Source organism: Penaeus japonicus, unplaced genomic scaffold (genome assembly GCF_977035675.1).
Source record: "Penaeus japonicus unplaced genomic scaffold, GWHDUDI00000001_assembly GWHDUDI00000026, whole genome shotgun sequence".
NCBI lineage: Eukaryota > Metazoa > Arthropoda > Malacostraca > Decapoda > Penaeidae > Penaeus > Penaeus japonicus.
The window spans coordinates 12,418,160-12,420,659 of record NW_028234428.1 but is presented as its reverse complement, the minus strand read 5'-3'; the positions used below and the strand labels follow the sequence as shown (position 1 = coordinate 12,420,659).

The 2,500-nt window shown below is 43.4% G+C and overlaps 1 protein-coding gene across 2 annotated transcripts in view; it reads left to right on the top strand.

The window, feature by feature from the left end:
* The window catches only part of Gycalpha99B (guanylate cyclase 1 soluble subunit alpha 2), a 53,003-nt gene that overhangs the window by 9,314 nt on the left and 41,189 nt on the right, over positions 1-2,500 (top strand). The window lies entirely within an intron of this gene.

The window sequence follows — 2,500 nt, the reverse complement described above, 5'->3', positions numbered from 1 at the left end:
GTGTGTGTGTTTGTGCGTGTGTTTTGTCTATTGGTAGTAGTCACGATAAATGTAATTTTATAGTTATCATAGTTATCATTATTTTCCTGCTCATTATTCTCATCAGAAGTAGTGGTAGTATCCTTATCATCTTTAATATCCTTATCATTATCATCATTATATCATCATTATCATTATAATCCTAACCATTATTATTATCATTATCATTATTACTATTGTCATTCATGTTGTTATTGTTATTGTTATATTTGACGATGTAGTTATTGTTATCATCATCTTTAACACTATTCTTATTATCATTATCGCTATCATATCATAATCATTATAATTTCTTTATTATCAACATTATCAAGTGAAAGAGGGGTAGAAGGAACAGGGATGGAAAGAGGGAAAAAAGAGAGGGGAAAGAGTGGAAGAAAAGGAGAGGGAAAGGGTGAGAAATGGTAAAGAAAGGAGAGGGAGTAAGGGGAAGAAAGGAGAGGAAGAAAGGGAGAAAGTAGAATGAAAATAGGAAAGAGATGAAAAAGGGAAAACAGAGGAGAGAAGGAGAGAGAGAAAGGGGGCAAGAAAGGAGAGAGAGAAAGAGGGAGAAAGTCAACAAAGATGAGGCGGAGAAGGAGAAAGCGAACAGAAAGGAGAAGAAGAAGAAAGGCAGAAACTGAATAGAAACAAGAGAGAATCAAGGTAGAAAGGGAAAAGAAAAGAGATGAAGTGAAGGGGAAAAAAAGGGTCAGAATGGAAAAGGGGAGGGAATAACACAGGGATGATTCACCTTCCTTGAAGAACCTGTTTCGAGCTCGTCTTTGAACCGCCCTCGGCCAAGATCGGTGACACGCTGTTGTTGAAAAGAGTCAAGGAAGATGAAAGCAAGAGGGAGAGGGAAAGAGGAAGAGGGAGAACGCCCGGGCAGACGGGGGGGAGGGGGGGGGCAAGAGAGAGGAGGGGGTGGGGGGGGGGCAAGAGAGAGGAGGGGGAAGGTGGATTGGCGACTGGGTTGATGGTACGGGTTGGATGGAAGGATGGAAGAAGAAGAAGGGGAAGGAGGAGGGGGTGAGGAGGAGTGAAGAGGAAAAGGGAGAAGGGGGAGGAGGAGGAGGAGTGGGGAAGAAGGGAGATGAGAAAAAGAGGAAGAGGGGGGTGGATTAGGAGGGTGGAGGAGGAGGAAGGAGGAGGAATAAGGAAGATGATGAACAAAGAAGATGAAGATGGAAATAAAAAGAAAAGAAAAGTGAAGGATATATTCATTTATTTAAAAAAAGTAACAAGACGAGGCTGAAGGAGGGAAAGTAGGGTGAGAAAGAGATGAAGAGGAGGAGGATGAAGGAAGAACAAAGACGATAAGAATCTGAGATCAAACAGGGAACCGTAAGAGACGAGAGGAAATGGACGGGAAAGTGACAGGACAGACCGAGCCGTCAAAAGGGAAAGGAGGGAGTCAACAAAGCATATGATAATCGCTCATTATATTCTTTTCTATCCATAAACACACATACAAACACATACACACACACACACACACACACACACACACACATACCAACAACAACAATTAGAGAGAGAGAGAGTGAGAGATAGAGAAAGAGAGAGAGTGAAAGAGAGAGAGAGAGTGAGAGATAGAGAAAGAGAGAGAGTGAAAAAGAGAGAGAGAGTGAGAGAGAGAGAAAGAGAGAGAAGGGGGAGGGGGAGAGAGAGAGAGAGAGAGAGAGAGAGAGAGAGAGAGAGAGAGAGAGAGAGAGAGAGAGAGAGAGAGAGAGAGAGAGAGAGAGAGAGAGAGAAGCAATGATACAGACAGACACACAGATATCTATCTATCTATCTATCTATCTATCTATCTATCTATCTATCTATCTATCTATCTATATATATATATATATATATATATATATATATATATATATATAAAGAGAGAGAGAGCAATAAAAGAGAATGAACGAAAAATAAAAGAAATGAGAGTAAGTCTTCGCTGCCAGAGAACGAAAAATATCCACGAGGAACAGACCAGCCGGTGTTTGAGTGGCCGATAACAGGATTAACTGCAGGCTATGAAACAATAAACCAATGTAATGAAGATGCCTGTAACTGGATCAGAGCCATGATCTGTCTGATTTAGGTGGTATTGGAGGAGAGATGGGTTTTCTGTTCTCTTGCTTTCTGTCTGTCTGTCTGTTCGTCTGTGTGACTATCTGTCTGACTGCCTCTTTCTCTCTCTCTCTCTCTCTCTCACAAACACACTCTCACTCATGTTTTAATCCCACTCCTTTCATACAATTTCCCCTCCTTCCCTTTCCCCTTCCTCCACCCACCCCCTCTCCACTCACCTCCTCACCTCCCCCCTCTCTCTCCCTACTGTCACACACACACCCCTCCACTCCCCTCCACCTCCCTCCCCATCCCCCTCCCTCCTTTCCGCCTCTCAACACTCCCCGCCCCCCGCCCCCCCTACCCCATTTCCATTAGCACGAGATTCAGAGCCCAATAAATATTCCAGGCTCCCCCTCCT